The sequence below is a fragment of the Tachysurus fulvidraco genome, chromosome 5 (assembly GCF_022655615.1).
Source record: "Tachysurus fulvidraco isolate hzauxx_2018 chromosome 5, HZAU_PFXX_2.0, whole genome shotgun sequence".
Classification (NCBI taxonomy): Eukaryota; Metazoa; Chordata; class Actinopteri; order Siluriformes; family Bagridae; genus Tachysurus; species Tachysurus fulvidraco.
This window is the reverse complement of record NC_062522.1, coordinates 17,760,151-17,779,739: the sequence shown is the minus strand read 5'-3', so window position 1 is coordinate 17,779,739 and position 19,589 is coordinate 17,760,151. Positions and strand designations below refer to the sequence as shown.

The 19,589-nt window shown below is 39.9% G+C and overlaps 1 protein-coding gene across 9 annotated transcripts in view; it reads left to right on the top strand.

Moving 5' to 3' along the window:
- Positions 1-19,589, top strand: part of plxnb1b (plexin b1b) — a 62,461-nt gene that overhangs the window by 19,027 nt on the left and 23,845 nt on the right. For 5 of the 9 annotated variants that reach the window (XM_047813539.1, XM_027146261.2, XM_047813537.1 and 2 more), the window contains one exon: positions 1,507-1,579. The exons of 1 other annotated variant lie outside the window; for it this stretch is intronic. The gene's annotated coding sequence lies outside the window, so the exon portion shown is untranslated. Of the gene's footprint in view, positions 1-1,506; positions 1,580-5,260; positions 5,282-12,368; positions 12,510-19,432; positions 19,553-19,589 lie in introns of those variants that run through there. 3 more of the 9 variants (XM_047813540.1, XM_047813543.1, XM_047813538.1) reach the window with 3 other exon arrangements.

The following is a 19,589-nucleotide window of genomic DNA, read 5'->3' as shown; positions in this document are numbered from 1 at the left end:
GAGAGAATGAGACACAATGAGAGAGAGAAAGAATGAGACAGAAGGAGAGAGAGGGTCTCTCTCTCTCTCTCTCTCTCCCTCCCTCCCTCCCTCCCTCCCTCCCTCTCTCTCTCTGCTGTATGCGTCATCAAGCTTAATCCACTTAGACTGTCACTATATGCCCAAAATGTATTTTTCTTTCTTCTATAACTCCATTTGCGCACATTTATCTGTTTATAATCACATTTATCTGGAAATAATGCAGATGGACACTTTTACACAACAGTAGTTTGTGTCATAATAATAATAATAATAACACAAGATGTAAGCAGAAGATTGTATCTGAAAGATGTGGCGTTACTGTAGTGCAAATACATGACCATAGATAACACTGGAGCACCGTGCGCTCTGATAATTTAAAAAGTTGTATGGTGAGATTTTGTTTATTTTTTTCTGTGGACCAGCTGATTTACATTGTGGCTCATATTACTCACATGAATGAGACCTACTCGAAATTGTAACTTTATCTTTATGTGGCAGAGGCGAGCGATTGGATACTTTAGAGAAGTGGATGATTTTCACAAGCTTTTCCTTTCTTATAAGAAATATTTCATTAGTATTTCATGTCTTTACTTAATTTCTATATTATGCACAATAATAAACCTGGGGATCATGTTCCACTAGATGGTGGCGTCTATAAATGAGTGCATAAACTATACAGTATGAGTTTAATAGTGAAGTGAATGCAGATTTCACTGTGGAAGGGAGGAATTTATTTCAAGAATGGGTGGAGTTGAATTTAAAATAAAAGTCTGAAAGTGATGTGAAAGTGATAATATTGCAATACAGCAGCATTAGCAACTCTACATTTAGCTTATAATATTTTCAGTCACTAATATTTTTGCAGATGGAACAGAGATGATTAATCCTTCAGCATATCAGTCCCAAGTAAGGAGGGAAGCTTAAGCTTATATCTCTTCATTTTTGCAAAGTTTATTTAGATTCGAAAGCCTGCGAGTCTGATTCTTCTGGATTAATCCAAGCTTTTAAAACAAGAATAAAAATAAATTCACAGTGAAATTATCTGGAGATAAAGCACTTTGTCTCTTGTCTCGCAACAGTGTAAATATCTGTAACGACCGCTTATGTGGGGTCAAATTCCCTGCAACTCAACCTGTTAATACAAAGTACAAAACCTAAAGCTTGTCTAAATCTGGCTTCTTTCAGATTTCAGGTTGTATTTTTTTTTGTTTTGTTTTAAACCGCATCATGTCAGAAAGGTGAGGTCCCTTTAGCTCTTGTGGTCATTTTAAATGTGTAATGATCGACTGTGTTGTACAGCTTGCCACACTGAGTGACTGTAAACTGAGCTGCTAACCATATTGTATTTTTTTACGAAACACTTTTCTCTCGTGCTATAGCCTGCTTAGAACATGTGTGGACGTGAATAATGATCACAAACCCCAGCATTATGTCCTGGTTGTAAATGAGTCATTCCTAAGCTTCTGGTTTCCTTTCATACCATAGGTCTGGATTGCTGCTGCAGATATGCAAAGCTACTGATCACACAGCAGCCAACAGAGAAGTGCTGGCCATAGAGGTAGGTTCACATCCATCTCGCCGACTTACTTAGTCCTGAGGTTTTAAAAGGAATGCAGATATTTGGTGTTCAGGATGGTTTTCTAAAGACAGGCTGAAGCGTATCAGACTACAGGCTGCTTCTTGAAAGCACATTAAGGTAGAACTTTGTATAATTTAGTCCATGGCTAGTCTCTGAGCCATCGACAAGTCTTTGAGCCATCTGGACACCAAAACACATTCTTAAGACACACACCACACACAGTCACCCAAGCCCTCTGGCCATGTGCCTTAAAACAACACGTATAACAAATGCATTAACGAAACTACAGACCTGCACTTTTTAAAGAGTTATTCCTAGTGTTAAGGTCTGCTTTCATTTATCCTGGAGCGAGGGCATAGGGCGGTCTTCCAACAGTAGCATTTCTGCGTTTGTTTTCATATTCCTTTTCCTTTGGTTAGCTGTCCTCATCCCCCTTCTGTGCCATAACACTTTATTCTGGGCCTGAGCTTATGTGTTTTTCTCTCTCACTTTCTTTCTGCCTGTGGTAATGTAAACTGTTACTGTTTCTACTTTTTGTCCATAAGCAATTTCTTCCCCCATTCTCATGGCCTGGCACGCACACACACACACACACACACACACACACACACACACACACACACACACACACACACACACACACACACACACACACACACACACACACACACACACACACACACACACACACACACACACACACACACACACACACACTTCTGTTTTGAATGTACTGGGATTTAGGAATGCATTAGACATGAGTTAGCTGGGTTTCTAATGTTGGGACACATTTATTGTTACTGATTCTGAACTTTATGATGATTATTGATTCATGGTTCTTTCACATTGCATTTGGCGCATATTTTTTGCCCTCCTTTTTTGTACTGTACACAATTGTTCATTAGGGCAAACACAGCTGTCAACATGTGAGGCTTGTCGAGGCAAATCATTCTGCTCCTGTATAATCATTTCGTAAGCGCGTGTGGCACAGTGAGTCACTTGTTAGTCGCTTCTGCTAACGAACAGCACTTTTTAAGATGGATTCATGTTAAAAGTATCTGTTAGTATCTCAGATCTGTTAAGTACACAAAATATTTGCATGAGCGGTGTCTTTGGATCATGGTGGTCATGGTTTCTTGCCGTTTTATGATCGAATCAATGTCCTACACTTGACTTTAGATGTTACACAGTTGAGCACTTGACAGCAGAGAGAGTATAGATGGGGGAAAATAGGTTTGACCACATAGGGATTCTGTTGATGCCAGTTTTTGCCTGCATGAATATAAAAGCTGTGTGACGGTGTGTGTTGTGCTGATTTATACAGGAGTTACTGTACATCAGGAGGTTTCCGTAATCTGAGGCAGTCCTTTTGCCCTGTCTCTGTGTGTTTACTCAGCTGCTCTCACTCGAACAAAACACACACACACACACGTTCATCAAAATATATTGCTGCACTCACCCACCCACGTATCTTCTTTGTGTGCCACACACACACATACACACACACACACACACACACACAGACACACACACACACACACACACACACACACACACACACCAATAGACACAGCAGAGATTAGCTTCAGCAGACAGGCATTAAATTACACATATCAGGGACCACAGAGTGAATTGTGTGTGTGTGTGTGTGTGTGTGTGTGTGTGTGTGTGTGTGTGTATGTATGTATGTATGTATGTGTGTGTATGTGTGTATGTGTGTATGTGTATGTGTATGTGTATGTGTATGTGTGTGTGTGTGTGTGTGTGTGTGTGTGTGTGTGTGTTCTGTAGGATATTAATCTGTACCGTGGGAAATAAATGATTTTTTTATCTACGGAAGAGGAAGTCTGTCCTCCTTTATCTGTTAATCAACAGTTCAGAGGCATCTGACAGCGTGTGTAATGTGATCATTTGCCCCCGCATTACAGTACACTTTACCTCCATGCCTGGCTGAGTGACTTAAATGATGCAATCACCTAAAAGTAGATGATTAACATCATAAAAGCAAATCACAATAATTGATATTTGTATTGGTAATTCAGTTACTTCATTTTCAAACTTTCTTTCAGTTCAGTTTCACTGTGTGTTCACAGGTTTGTGTGTTGTTTACAAACCCTGTTTTTTCCCTCATTTCAAAGGTTTATATTGTTTATGTAACAGCAGGTAATGATGATGTTTCTGGAGCACTCACTAATGAGCAGAGGTGGACAAATCACTACCTTGGGGCAAACAGATTTGTGTGTGGACTATTAGTCTTTTTATTTATATTCACCTGACAGACATGTATGCACTATATCAAGCGAACCCTACTCTGAAAGGTAACACTCACGATAGCAAAATGTTCATTTTAAAACTTGCTGTGCTTTACAGCTGTAAGCGTAGAACACACTTCACACCACCTGATGGACTACACACAACTCGGCTGAATCAGGAACATGCAGGTTAATAGAAACATGAAACAAAGGAAAATAAAATGTCGCTCACTGCTATAACATCTCTCCTGTTTTTACTAGCATTTAGCTTACGGTCGGACATCTACTAAAGATTATCATGTGATCTTGTCACTGTACGACTGATAGGCTGTCATGGATACCATAAAGATTAACACTTGCCAAAAACAATCTATAAGTTCAGCTTCATCTTTATTTCAGCAGTCAGTCTCAGCGGGATACTGAAGACCTGCTGCTGTAATCATAATGATTGCTTCTTATTCAGCTCGCTCTGAACAACACGATTAATACTCTTCATAGTGCACTGACATTATAGTACAGCTGGAGAAGAGGAATGAATTCTAATCTCACGATCTGGTGTGACTCCGAAGAGGATGAGTTTCATTTAGAGGAGGTGTTTTTTGTTTTTGTTTTTTTCTTTTTCCTCATATATTCTATTTAGGATCTAAAAATGTATACCTGGATTTCCATACGTCTTCTTTATATCAGTATCTGTTGTTAAAAGTGAAATTGAATTCAACTGAACTGAACAGAACTGAAGCTAACAGGTTGTTGACTGTGGATCATCCAAATCAAGCAAAATGAATAATAATAAAATCAAAGTTAAGGCATTAGTCGCATGTTAAAACGATGCACAACGGTGTTGTAAAGACAATGAAAATATACCTGTAACGATTAGTAAATGCATCATAATGTGATGTTATGGTTCATATTGCGCAGACCTGCTATATATACACATACACACACACACACACACGCAATACAAGAAAGGAACTTTGTGTCCTGTTCAGTGTCCATATGCAGGCAGAGTCATTGTATGACCACTGTATGAGGCAATGTGGCACTTAGATGTTCAGACCTGCTTAATGTTGTTGTGTGTACAGATACACCCTTCACACCCACACACAATGTTTAAAAAGGGTGTGAGAGTAACTGCCTGCTTAAATAATCATTTTTTTTTGAGTAATCAGTGGATTTAAAGCATGCATGTACATGTGAAGAACACCACTGCCTGATCTTCCTCCTCTATTTTCTCCTTCACTTCACACTTGTTTAACGAGCCACGCCTTTGCTACTGTGCATGTTCTTCTCTATCTCTATTAACCTTTTTCTCATGTTTCTTCTCTTCCCCCCCCTCGTCCTGTCTGCCTTTTCTTTTTGGCCATAAATCCAAGGTGACCTCGTCCCTGAGTATGAGCAAGAAAGATGACTGTTATTGGAATAAGCAGACGTGAGTAATCAAATCAGCTCGTCTATCATCTTGTTGTCCTGAGCTCGTGAGCCGTGTCTCGCTTTCAGTCCGACGTGGGCTATGGGCTGTGTGCTGTGTGATCGGTGGAAATGGAAAGAAAGAGAGACAGAATAATGGACGTGTGAGGTTTTCAGAGTTAGAGAGAGAGAGAGAGAGAGAGAGAGAGAGAGAGAGAGAGAGAGTATCTGACAGGGACAGTTTCTCCTTGTCGTTTTGTGTCTAGTGCCTCATGTCCGTAACAATGTCACCCCCATTTTTTTTCTGTCCCTCTATTTTATTACTTTGATTTCTGGTCACAGTCATTGTCCTGAATCATAATGACTTGAAAGTGCATTAATACAAACACACACACAATTTTTTTATTTATTTGTTCATTCTTTGTCTGATTCACATCCGGGTGTATTTTGTTGCAGACTCTCAACGAGTGTGTGTGCATTTGCTCATCCAAGACCACACCTGAGCTGTTATCACAGCATTTGTATACAGAAAGCATTTGCATAGTTTTAAAGCTTTTGTATATAACTGTCTATGTTTGGCAGTTTGACAGACTGGAGATAAGAAGGTCCTCATTAAGCAGTAAAACCAATTTGGCTACGTGGTCTCAGGTTGAGGGAACAGAATGTTAGCTTTATTGGATTTGTGTGTGAGTATTGAATCTTTAATTTATAATGTCATATAAATATCCATCAGAGCTTACATGCTGATTTCAGCACAGGATTTAATTTGAGCTGGTATTCTGCACAGTTCACATTAGACTGCAATTTCATCAGAGTTGGTTTGAATTTCTTTACCCGGATTCCGAATTTGAACATCGGCTATCAGACAAAATGCATTTGTTCATTCATTCGTCTGGGTCACAGTGGATCTTGGGAACTCAGAATCTAAAGCAGAAATGGACAGACACCATGCACACACATTTAAACATACATTTACACACACATTCATGAATCTGGGAAGCGAGACAGAACCAAAAATTCCCAGGATGCAAAGCTCTACAAATACAAATTGCAGTGTAATGTCAATAGTACGGTGTTCTAATGCTGAGAAATGGTCAGTTGCTGGGACAGATGAAAGGGCCTTCAGCAACTGCCTTTACACCCGTTTTTAGTTTAAGTAAAACAGGTTTTCTGTTGTTTCCCCGAACAAAAACATGTCACACGATGCACTAAATAGAGATTAGGGTGGTGTCTAGAATGAAAAAAAGGCATTTTAAACTGTAGACTTGTATGTTTGTATGTTAGGAAGAGCAATTCAGGTGTATTTTTGTTGTTATACATGCTCCATCTATTTTTCTCTAGTCTGCTTGTGTACGTTTTTGTCTCGCTCTGTTTTCCTCTTTGTTTAGGGTGCGGGTGTGATGCAGGCTGGGTTGTAAAATGTTCAGCGATGCTGTCAGGTGTGTTTGTGTTTACGTTAGGGTTTGCATATGTGACAGACCCATCTCCCTGTGGACAAGGGAAGCGTCTGGTTGTTCCCCCCACCTCTGGACCCCGAGGGCGTCAAAGCCGAGCTGACAAATTGGGACCTGTCTTCTCACCTCAGGATCCTGACACCTCTCCAATTACATGTCTTCTCAGGAGCATCTGATTAGACCATTACCTTTAGCCCAGTGATAGAAAAAAATTCAGTTCAGTTTTATCAAATGCATATTACTAAACATAGTGGTTTTGATGTATTAAATCAGATAAGTGTGCACGAGGAGATAAAATGAATAGGATAAGGTAGATAGATGACCTGCCTTCCACATTGGTGTGGGGGTCGGCCGGAGAGCGAGGCCGTCAGATAAAGGTGCACGAGCCTTTACTCAAACATCGACTCTGAGAGAGCTTTCACAAAACCAAAATCGAGGCCATGTTAGACATCTGTATTTGTGTTAGTGGGTCAATAATTCGAGGCTAAAATTGTGTCGGTGTAAATATGAGGTGTGTGAAAATGCATATATCAGCTTATGTCTGATATCAGCTGACTTGGGTTTTAGTTTTACACAGTTATTGGCCATGTCATTGGTCAGGCAGAAACAGGTAAGAGTTAAGGTGTCATAATGGAGGTTTAAGGTGGCGAAATTGAGCCATTTACCTTTCTGTGTTTCTTCAGGGATGTTAAAGTGCAAAAAAAACATCTTAAGTGATATCTTGCATCTAGTCAAGTGTGACTATTTCTTATTATAAAATATACAATCAACCAAATATAAGATGCTATTTCTAGACATTTTACTCTTTAAAAGCTTAGCATTTTGACATGCTGAAATTTTTTTGGTCATGTTTCTGCAGTGTGTGCACTTCATATAAACACACACACACACACACACATAATATAACATGTCCTGTGCGTAAGAAAATAAATTCACATTGTGTGTATATACAGTACACACTGTGCATGTGAGGGGGGCTGGGGAGTAGGGGTGGTAGTGTTGGTGTGGGGGTTGTTGGGGTTTCAACCGCATCCAGATTGTCTCATTTGTCCGCTGTTGGGAAGGGTGATGGGAGCAGGCATTCAGTCTATTGTATTTTAAATGAGGAGGGAAGCCTTTCTACCCTTCACCCAATACTACTTCTCATTTCTCCTTTTAGGGATAATCTCAGCGTTTGATGGAACCCAGCCGTTAGAAAAGTCATTTGTCATTTCTTCACTCATACCCTCTGTATTCTTAAAGCAGGTTTGTCCAGGGTTTACCTCTCCCATGGGCCCACATGGGGGAGACCATTAAAGCACAGATGGTGAGGAATCCCTGTGGTCTTAATCAGCAAAGTGGAGGCGGTGTTGGGTTCATGAGTTTCAGAACATTTGTCCTAAAGGATTTCCTCTCAACCGGAACTGCCAGATTTAGATGATTTACGTTTTACCATTTACAAAGCTGTTGTGAAGTGAATATGGGGTCTCTCTCTCTCTCTCTCTCTCTCTCTCTCTCTCTCTCTCTCTCTCTCTCTCTCTCTCTCTCTCTCTCTCTCTCTCTCTCTCTACTCTAGGGCAGCTCTCTGGACTTTAGTCATCTGTGTCTTTTCTCTCTACTCAGATGAAGTAAGTGTATCGTGTGTATGTGTGGTGATGGTGTAAGTTGCTGTCCTTTGACCCCTGACCTCTAAGTAACTCAATGGAGATGAGTGGATTACTGTACCTAAAATGGCAGCAGCTGATGGATGACGTTGTTATAGAGGGAGTGCGAGATTTCATTTAGGAGTGTGAACAAACTTGGACTGTTTTTTGTGCGAGTCAAGCTTTTAATTACAGCGTTTTCCTGTCCATAAGTTTGCAGGAATGTCCTTCATTAACCAAAAGCTGAACGGATCTTGATAATGATGTCTCCGGTTTTAAAATCCCGATGGACATGCAATTAAATTTCATTATTAATCAATTGCTTGAAATACTGCTCTTTATCTTAAAATCTGGACACTTTGAAGTCAAGAATATTTTTGCTTGTCACACAATATAGGGTATTTCTTTCCTTGAATGCAAATGTGCAGCTACTAACTTCAAGTTTGGCTAAAACAGAAACGGCTAATATACGTTCTGTTCTTTTCTGGCTTGAAGTTTTCAGTCTGTTTCCTCTTTCTGCACTTGTATCTGTAATTCCATTCACACATTTTTACCATATAAAAGCACACAAAAGACGGGGTAGTGAAATCTAGGACGTGGTTTGCAAGGCTAATTGAAATAATTGAATAAATTGAACATTAAATAAAAAACTGCAACGTGCACTGTCTAGCTGGCAGCCTGCTATACTTTGTGTGCTCCCTGACTTACATTAGCACTGGGCAAACCTTCAGTCCTTTTGCTGTGTCACTCTAGTTTTGACCTCTCCGTCCCTCACAAGCAGGTAGCTGATTAAACTGTGTGTGGGTGCTGATGAATTAGATTTTTTCCTCTTAGACTTTTATTGGCTTTTTTTTTTTTTTTTTTTTAGCTCTGAACTTTTTTAGCTCTGTAATTTCAACTAGTTTATTTTGCAAGAAAAGCAAACACACTTAAAAACAAGTGAGGCTCAGCGATCGCTTGCTGAGAAAACCACCCACTCTTGGGGCAATATGTCTGACATGTGAATAAGACAAACAGCACACTTGCTCTTATGTGATGCGCATGACGGTGAATATGGGTCCTAGCAACCGAGGCTGTAAGAACACATAACCTTTAAGTTGAGAGAAACAGAATTGATGTAGTGAAGGATGAACACATTCATCACTCCTCAGGAGCCGAAGCACCCCAACGCGACTCTCCATAAACCTGCACTCTGCTGGCCATGCTCCATCTCTCTGCAGTCTAAAGACGTGTCTCTTTTAAGTGTCTGTTTATTCAGAGTGACTTGTGTTAGGAGATTCTGTGTGCACGTGCGTAAGTGTGTGTCTGGTAGCATGCTTTTATTAAGCACTCTGAGACTGCTAGCTGTACCTGGGGTGGATGAGGAGACCGTCAGAGTAGAAGCAGTCTGTGAAGCTTTTACACAACTAGATTGCAAAATGGAGAGAGAGAGATTTGTCTTTGTCTATTTTTCTGAGCAAATGTGTAGGGAGTCAGTATTTAGATGGAGAGATGAAAGCAAGGGAGAAATGGAGGGGGGTTGGCAGGCGGTGTGAATGACAGAAGCACATCCTCTACAGAGATTCTAATGCGGGAGCAAACAGCTGTCATTAACACCTCCGCCTGTGTGTCTACACCTTCACAAGGGGAAATAAACATGCGGGCCTTCTATAGTGCAAACCTCCCTACACTCTTTTCATTGTGTGTGTGTGTGTGTGTGTGTGTGTGTGTGTGTGTGTGTGTGTGTGTGTGTGTGTGTGTGTGTGTGTGTGTGTGTGTGTGTGTGTGTGTGTTCTCAATATTGGACTCTGAAATAACTGCAGTGTGTTTTCTGGGCATATGATTATCTTCTGGCGGTTTTTGTGTAAAACAATATTTCCAGGTAATGATAGCGGTATATCTGTTTGTGTTTGTCTGGGACCTTCTGCCATTCCCTGTTTCGGATGCTTTTCTTTTCCCTGCTTTGTCAAAGAGGGTGTGTGAAGATCCTGTTCTCTGTGATCTCTGATCCATTCATGATATCTGTGTGGGTCGGGCATTGAATTAGCTAGAGTTGGGTATTGCATTGTTTAGCTACTGTAACACATGAGTAGGTAGAAAAACCAAACGCAAAATTGTAATACAAGACGTGTGTGTCTGTTTAAGAGAAACTTTCACTGCTAAACATTTTTTCTATCTTTTGTTGTGTCTCTGTAAACATATATAAGATGAAGCATATGTAAGTGAATAGTCACTGCCTTGCGTGACAGACCCTAATGTCTGAATTGATGTTTGACACCCAGAAGATTTCATGATATGGGATATGGGGTATAAGGGATGATGCAATCAAGGACAATGAAACTAAAGCAATATGATCATGAGCACTCGTACACACAGAGCGGTGAGTGCCATAGGGTCAGTCGGTGTGTATCAGTGTGTAAGAAGAAGGCCAGCATGAGTGAGTCTTAACCCTGTATTTTACAGCTCCAGGAACGGCAAGTATCTCACAGCCTATAGAGAAGAGCACCTAGGGTCATTTAAACACACGCACTCTCTCTCTCTCTCTCTCTCTCACACACACACACACTCTCTCTCTCAGTGCCTCAATCAGGTCTTTAAACTTTCTTTGGATGGGAAGGAATTCTGTGTAGACAATTTTTTCCTTGAGTTTAAAGTGCAAAAGATGCAAAACTAGCTTCTACATAGCATAACTTCCTTTCCAGACGGATGTTAAAGATTGTTTTTGGATTGTTAAAAAGTATTAATAATCTCAGATGAATTAAACAAATCTTTTCATGAATCATGGCTTCAGTCTTGTTGGAAAATGATTTAGTTGTTTGTTGGCATTAAATAGAGTGATAGTTTAATTTTCCTCAGATGAGGCTGCAGTAAAAGCAACAGTCTCATGACAGCTGAAACACCAGGCAGTAAATTGTTCTCTTTCACATATCACACCTTATTGTTTACTGGCCAGCCCTTAACATGCTTCTTCTCTTCTGAAAGACTGAAAGCTCAGAGTTCTCACAAAGTATAATGAGCCCTGGAGCTCTTCCGTTACGAGGGTCTGAGCGAGACCGTTTTTATATTAGTGGAAATGTTTTTCCATCATAGCACAATATATCATTTGTTTGTTGTAATTGCAGCTTGCTTTTTTTTTAAATTTTTTTAACACAATCAAATCTGTCAAGGAACGGATTCATCAGTAATCTGTCACTGACACCAAATGTAGACATCTGTCAAAATATAGTAAGCTACCAGCACTTCCTTCATACTTCCTTCTTAGACTGGCACCAAGCAAATTAGTAATTTATGTGTGCAACAAACACAGTATTTACTGCCAGCGTTAGCCTCATATCCCTGGTGATAAGCTAAGGAAAGAAATTTTGAAAGGAAACTATTATTGATATGGCACTTCACAGATTCACAGAGTTGTTTTAATATATTTTAAAACAGATCGCAGTTTGTAGCCAATCTGTGTTTGTATTTTGCAGCTCCTGTCAGTTCTGCCGTTTATGCCATTGATTAAAGCTGCTGCTCAGGCTTTCACTGTTTTGATGGGTTGATGGGATGCAGGACATTAGCCGAGCCATTGAGTAAATGATGCACTGCCGCTTGTCCGCTGTGTCAGTTTGTTTTTCCACCTACACTTTCTCCTTGCCTTTTTATCGGAAGTGAAATGTGAGACTACTGTGAGACCTGTGTGTGTGTGTGTGTGTGTGTGTGTGTGGGAGACGAAGTTAGGTACAGGAGAAAGGGCTGAATGCACTCCTTTCGGCTCTCATCTACTCTCTTGGTTATACAAAACTAGAAGAGACTTGCTCTTTTTCACAGTTGTGTATGTTCAGTATTAATCATCCACACAGACGGTGACTAGCAAACAGTCGGCACAGTTATGGGCCAAACCTTTTAGCTGGTATAGACCACTGTCTTCTTCATATCTACCTCATTTCCATCCCTTCCTCCCTGATTTAACGGTGTGAATGTTTTCTCTTTTTCCCTTCAGTCGTGTTTCAGATGTGTTGGCCTCTGGTCTATTTACAAAATATCCGTTTGCTTGTGAATTGCATTTTCCCAGGAGAAACTTCAGGAGTTTTGAAACTGAGGCTGCTCATCGCCTGTATCTGCCTGACCACCCAATCCTGTGAATACTAGAGGGAATTTCCAACATTCATGTGTGGCAAAGTAATCATCCACACCCAGTGAATCTTACATTACTGTGAGCTAACTTTTATTACACACACACACACACACATTCACAAACGGTGTACAATGAGGTGGTTTGTCTTACAATGCAGTCACAACCAAAAGGACCCATATAAGGGTGTGTGTGTGTGTGTGTGTGTGTGTGTGGTAATCATATACAGTAGATTAGAGTTAGAACTCCAGTCAGGCAGAAAACCACTAGCTTTTGTGCTACACTGAAACCCAGTGTCTCTTCCCTGTCTCTGTGCCGTTCCCTCCCTCTCCCTCAACCTGTATGTGCTTGTCTTTGATCACAGCCCTGCTTAAACCCGTCTCATCGACATGAAAGCGAGTTCAGCTTTGTTCAAAAACTCTGCAAGCTTTAATTTATGCCCTGGGTAAAGGGACTGATGCATAAACATGTACTGGAAAGCACTTTTATTTGGTGATTGGGTTGATAAACATCAGGACACATCACAACAGCTATTCAATTAATAAATGATGAATATAGCTGAGGCTTCACCCTGTCCTTAGAAGCGTCTCACACAACAATGTTCAGTTTTTTGCTGTAAAGTAATTGTTATTAAAATTCTAAAAATAATATTGTGCATCTACAGTTACACACTCACTGATTGCCAGTGAAGAGATTTGAACTCTCTTCATATGACGTGATCATGTTGCGAATCTACATTTCAGATAAGTAAGTCTTTTGAAGTCGGTACATCTGAACATACACTGTATCGCCAAAAGTATGTGGACACCTGACCATCACATCTATATGTGGTTCCTCTAAAAACTGTTGCCACATCGTTGGAAGCACACAATTGTATAGGAGGTCTTTTTATGCTGTAGCATTGCAGTTTCCATTCACTGGAAGTAAGGGACCCAAACCTGTTCCAGCACGACAATGCTAATGGGGGACAAATCTCGAATAGGATGTTCAAAAAGCACATAGAAGCATGATGGTGAGGTGACAAACATTTGGCTCTATAGTGTTTGTCCTTATATCTTATTACTGGATGTTGAACCTCACCAATATTTTGTGCTCTCATCCTCTCTGAGCAGCAGAAATCATATTTGAGCAGTAAATCGGAATTGAATAACACAATATAGAGCCAGATTACCTGGCCAGTAATTCGAGATTACTATTAAAGCTAAACATTTCTAAACAAGTTTATTTATTATTAATGTAGTTAATTAATGCTCTATCAGCACCTAAATATATCGCTAACCTTAACCACAGTCACCAATAAGTTACATTACAATGTTTTTTGTTTTTTTAATAGAATTTGTAGCTTTTGCAAAACAAGTGGTTTTCCTCATGGAGACCAGCCAAATTATCCTTACAAGGTGAAAAATTTTCAGGTATTTCTGTGAAGACATTTTCTAAACGAACTTTGTGCCATCAATCTCCGATTCATTTGCTTGCCTAACTTGTCTATTTAAATGCTCATTTTGCTTCCTAGCCAGTAGGATGACTGAAGCTTTTAGCTCATTTGCTCTTTGAGACAAATGTGACTCCTCCTCTTTACCAGTTTTCTTATGTCATGCTCAGCAGTCCCCCCCCCCTCTGTTGCGCTCTCTCTCTCTCTCTCTCTCTCTCTCTCTCTCTCTCTCTCTCTCTCTCTCTCTCTCTCTCTCTCTCTCTCTCTCTCTCTCTCTCTCTCTCTCTCTCTCTCTGTCGCACACACTCACACACACACACACACACACACACACACACACACACACAAAAACACTTTCTTTTTCTTTCTGTCTGTGTCTGTTTATATGTTTAAGAAATTGTAGAGAGATTTTAGTGGAAGCTGGTGTAAAGCACTTGCTGTTATCAGGGTGCACCCTGATGTTCTCACGCTCCTCAAAACCACACACAAAGATCAGCCCTGTGTGTGTGTGTGTGTGTGTGTGTGTGTGTGTGTGTGTGTGTGTGTGTGTGTGTGTGTGTGTGTGTGTGTGTGTGTGTGTGTGTGTGTGTGTGTGTGTGTGTGTGTGTGTGTGTGTGTAAGAGAGCAATAGAGAGAGAGAGAGAGAAAGACTTATGCAGACATAGAGCACATTTTGAATGAGCAAAGCCACATGCTTTTAAACTCCTATACTATATCTAGCAGACAATAGACTCCTTTTATACCGGATCAGGTGTATCTGCATTTAAGCGTGTGCATGTTACTGAATTCTTCATGCAGTCTGGCTTTCAATACATCCTCTCTCTCGTATTCGAAAAGCAACAGATTCAAGTACATCAGGTCATTTTGTGTCATCTTCTATTATTTGTCTTACTCCCATGCTGGTCATCTCAAATATTTTAGGAATGAACTGAGTGAAATAATGGATAGAGGAGAAGATACTGTTGTTGTTCATTGTCTAGCGCTAATAATAGATCTGGCAAACTGGCTTTCTGTTGTTTGTTAGTACACAGCTCTGTTGATCATTAGTGGGGTCAGTAACTGATTAATCCGTCTCATCTGGGTTCAGCGGACGGACAGTTTTTAGAGGTCAAATGGCAGTTCAGAGGTCGTGTATATGGCCAAAACTAAGAGAGAGTAAGATTATTTACACATACTGCACTTCTGTATCATTCCTCAATTTGTTACAGATAATAATCAGATTTGTTCACAAAAGTGTTGGACTGATGTATCTGAACGGTGCTCATACCATAGTCATTCAAGACTTATAGCCTGAGGCAGCATTATTGGTTATATAGTTGTAGATTCCTGTCGTAGATCTTACAAACTGGTCCAAGGATCCGAAACAAAAAAAAGTAGTCATACTTTACTGTTAATGTGCTAGATTTTATTATTAAATCTGACCTCCAAATTCTGAAAGGTTTTCTGATTAGCAGCATGTCTCTGTGATTTTACACATAGCTATGATTTTATCGCACGAGCTACAACACTACACACCTTCGGTTCATAGACAAGGAACCGATTTAATTGAAAGTTTTCATTACACAGATCGTCACATATTGGTTCACAAAAAAACAGCAATGTTCTGAAATCTGAAAATTCTGTTATATTGATGTTATATTGCAACATTAAAAATGCCCTCTATCTGCTTCCAACACTGATCCTTTAACAATCAGGTATTCTTGTTTGTCTCACAAGCAACCCTGGAAGTCCAGTCTGACCTGAGATGAAAACATGTTCCTCTCTTTTAATTAGACCCTTGGTAATATCCCCCATCTCTGTGGCCAGGCACAGACCAATTATAGCTAGACAGGAGGTTCCTAGGTCTGTTTTTATCCCTCGGGATCAGCTGGAGCTTTAAAAGATGCAGGTGAACGCTTTTGTCTGCTGTGTAAATTATGAGCTACAAGATAATACATGTTATGGGGTTCTACATTTAGCATCTCGTTCTAAAACCTTCAAGTAATTTGAGGTGTTTTGTCAGAGTCCATTTGACTAATTTCTATCCAGTCCACAGTGACTAAAATCTATCTCACACTGTAATTTGACTCATTTCTACATGTGGAACATTCAGCAGCTGTATGTTTCACTTACACTAAATGCAAACACATACTCTATAAGGACAAGGTTTTTTTTAATGTGCTGCTGGATTGATTTATATTCTGTGAAAATCCCTGTCTGTCCATCTCTCCCTCCCTCCCTCTCTCTCTTTCCCTCTCCCCCCATCACCCCTCTCTCTCTCTCTCTCTCTCTCTCTCTCTCTCTCTCTCTCTCTCTCTCTCTCTCTCTCTCTCTCTCTCTCTCTCTCTCTCTCTCTCTCTCTCTCTCTCTCTGTATTTTTCTTTCTTCAGATTCTACATACTTTCTTTGCTTATCAGCAATAGAAGAATGTGTGTGTTGGCTATAAATGAACTCACAGAGGCAGTTAGACAGGCTTTTATCTAACCGTCCTGCAGTGTTGTAATTCTGAACCCAAATACTAAACAAAAGGGCAGTTTAAAACCTATACACCAATCTTCACCAGGCATGGAATAAAGCAATATATTATTACAGTATTTAAGAATATTACACATTAGAATACTACATATCTCCCCTAAGACTGTTATATTGTGTGTAATGTTATAGCACATAGCAGGGTTACACCAACCTGAACGTTCACGTATAGGTTTTCTAGAGTTCTTGCTGTTATTGACTTGTTATCTTGATTGCGAGCTGTGTGAATGTATGGCCTTTACTCTTTGCCACACTTACCCTTGCACATCTGTCCCAGCTGTTTTTAAAGCCTTGTATATTTTGGTTGTAATTGCATATACACGGAAGCTTGTACACTACCACCTTTTTATATAAACATATACAGTATGTAATGTCGCAGTGAGTGTGTTTGTTTTTTCTTTGGCTCAGAAAGCTGGTATGTCATTGTTTCATTTCTCTACACAGTGTTATAATGAGGGAGTCGGAGGGTGGAAGGATTGTGGCTTCTGTAATTAACACCTTCAGCATTTCCCTGCCTCCCCTTAAGGGGGCAAGTCGTGGCCTAATGGTTAGAGAGTCTGACTTGTAATCCAAAGGTTGTGGGTTCGAGTCTCGAACCCCCCAACTTCTCCCCGGGCGCCGCAGCATAAATGGCTGCCCACTGCTCCGGGTGTGTGTTCACGGTGTGTGTGTGTTCACTTCTGTGTGTGTGCACTTTGGCAGAGAACAAATTCCGAGTATGGGTCACCATACTTAGCCGTATGTCACGTCACTTTAACAAAACACACAACACGGGAACTCAACACGGGAACTGTTAATTAATAGCTGCACTCCCTTTTGGTACATTCCATATAAACTGCCTTTATATTTATAAAAATGCGTAGATTACCATTTTTCTATGTACTAATACATTTCAGCTAGTTAGAAAGCTTTACTGCAAATTCAGATTTAAATTGAGCCTGGCTCATGCTCTTGTTTCTGGATGTTCAGTCTAAATGAAAGAGCCTGTTCTTTTTTTTTCTGTGAGTTGGAATGAGTTAAAGGTTCATCATTTCCTGTATGGAGAGAATGATGAAATAAAGGAATAACATGATTACAGCTTTATGAAAGGGGAAAAAGAAACAACGCAGACATGTCAGGTGTATGCAGACGTGCAAGCTCTCCGAAGCTCAGGGGAAATGGATCACTGTCAGCAGAGCAGTGCAGATGAAAGTGCAGGACTATATGATATGAATATTAAACTACACTTTAACTGAAACAGCAAAGATCATGGGGTATGACAAGGTTTTATCCAACTTTCTAGCACTTCAGCTTTTGGCTCAGTCAAAAAAAAAGAAAAGATTTGGTTTATTATTTTCTTACAATTTAATGACATCCATTCATACAAAACTGCACACAACAACTTTGGTATTACATTACCACATATTCATTACTATGAAATCAGTTAATCTTCTTTCTGTATAAATGAGTTTACTGGTTAAAAGCTAAATGTATTAACATTTCTAATAAGCATCTTACGAAATGTATTTTATATTTGTTGACTGCGTTGATCGATTACCTCAACAACTGCCCTTAGAAAGAATTTAGTTTTCCCTTTTCTTAATACAGGAAAAGTATTAAAATTACTGTCTGTGCTATATGCTACAGAGATTAGGGTAAAAAAAAACAAAAAAACTTTAATGCTTCTTAGTCTGTAATGCAGTGTGCAATAATGACTTATTCTCTATGGGAACAATGTATCTAAAATATGTTGAATTGATTAGGGAAGATTTCTGGAAATGTTTGCTGATAATGCAGTAGGTCTGTTAAATGAAGGTTAAATGTTGGACAGTGAATAATTGGTCAAGCCATTTTTATAGATTTAATCATTTTTAGAAAAGTTTCTTTTCATTCTTGGAATTGATCACTATTTGATTAATTTTCACATCCCAAACTCAAGTACACTTACATGTAGGATGCTGTTCTGACTTTAACTGACTGCTGTTGCCTATGGATTTAACATCACGTGAATAAATGCCAGCTTCTTTCATTCACTGAAAGTGACAACTGTGCAGGATGACTGCCAGATGAGGCTTGACCCATGTCTGAGTTATGGGCAGAAATAGGAAAGAAGGCCGACACACAGAAGAGCCAGTCTTTCCCTTTGCTCCGGAACCTCTGTCAGAGAGACACCGCATTCCAGCTGCTAGGATTGATCTCACATTACAGTATATATTACAGTCTTTCTCACTCACCCGTTCTTTCTCTGTGGTCTCATACACCCCCAGCCCAACCCCACCCCAATGCCAGGCTGCGAACACACTCCCCACACCATCTTTGATTGCTTTACATCACTTCCCTTCTTTACCAAAAAGCAAGGCTTTCATTTGTGTTTGTTGCTAGTACTGGTTAGTGTACTATGGCTTATCATCTTGATAACAGTATTTTTTTTTCTCCAAATAAAAGCCATCGGTCAAAAAGCCGTTAGGAACTAAGAATAATGTCAGCAAGTTTATCTACAGCATAACAACAATGCTGTAGAGGAAGTAATAGATTTAGAGACAGATATGAACTGCAGCCATTAAAGGACTGATAACAGTGGCAAGCAGGCACTTGTTTTTTTCCCCGCTGGTTGACGCTGAATGAATGTTTGGTCGTTTGCCAGATTCTGTATAGCCGCACACACAATTCTTTCATACACACACAGTTTAACTGCTTAAATTCTACTTAAATTATATAGCAACAACTTCTGCAAACAACTTATAAGAATATAAGTATTAACTTGTAAGAAAATAAGAATGTGTACATATAAACAGACACACTGAAAGAGTAGAGTCTGGTATTGAAAAGAGTGTGGACACACACACACACACACACACACACACACACACACACACACACACACACACACACACACACAGAGTTTACTCCTTTTCTCTTTCACATTCATTCAGCTTCTCTTAAGCCTGTAGACACACACACACACACACACACACACAGACACACAATGCTCTGCGTACGTCAGCACTATTTAATTCCATTTCATGTAGATGAGAAAGGAGGTGTGTGTATGTGTGAGAGAGAGGGGGGGTTGGTGTTAAGTGAGGGAGAGGGTTGCTCTGCAAAAATTCTCTACTTTCTCGAGTTTGCTTGAAGCTGACAGTGAAGATTTAGTGATGGCACCATGCAGTTTTGAGTATAGAATTCTGATGACTTAATACCTGTAAGCACACACCAGTTCATACTTCTTACTTTGATTA